Genomic DNA, 798 nt, shown 5'->3' on the forward strand with positions numbered 1-798 from the left:
ACGGGAGAGGGTGGGAAGATTTGGGAGAATGGCATTGAAACATGTAAAATATCATGTATGAAACTAGATGCCAGTCCAGGTTCAATGCACGATACTGGATGCTTGGGGCTGGTGCACTGGGAGGACCCAGAGGGATGGTATGGGGAGGGAGGAGGGAGGAGGGTTCAGGATGGGGAACACATGTATACCTGTGGTGGATTCATTTTGATATTTGGCAAAACTAATACAATTATGTAAAGTTTAAAAATAAAATAAAATTAATTATAAAAAAAAGAAAAAAGAAAGCCTTCCTCAGTGGTCAATGCAAAGAAATAGAGGAAAACAACAGAATGGGAAAGACTAGAGATCTCTTCAAGAAAATTAGAGATACCAAGGGAACATTTCATGCAAAGATGGGCTCAATAAAGGATAGAAATGGTATGGACCTAAATGAAGCAGAGGATATTAAGAAGAGGTGGCAGAAATACACAGAAGAACTGTACAAAAAAGATCCTCACGACCCAGAGAATTACGATGGTGTTATCACTGACATAGAGCCAGACATCCTGGAATTTGAAGTAAAGTGGGCCTTAGAAAGCATCACTATGAACAAAGCTAGTGGATGTGATGGAATTCCAGTCGAGCTATTTCAAATCCTGAAAGATGATGCTGTGAAAGTGCTGCACTCAATATGCCAGCACATTTGGAAAACTCAGCAGTGGCCACAGGACTGGAAAAGATGAGTTTTTATTCCAATCCCCAAGAAAGGCAATGCCAAAGAATGCTCAAACTACCACACAATTGCACTCATCTCACACG

This window comes from Bison bison, unplaced genomic scaffold (assembly GCF_000754665.1).
Source record: "Bison bison bison isolate TAMUID 2011002044 unplaced genomic scaffold, Bison_UMD1.0 scf7180017477804, whole genome shotgun sequence".
NCBI classification, from domain to species: domain Eukaryota; kingdom Metazoa; phylum Chordata; class Mammalia; order Artiodactyla; family Bovidae; genus Bison; species Bison bison.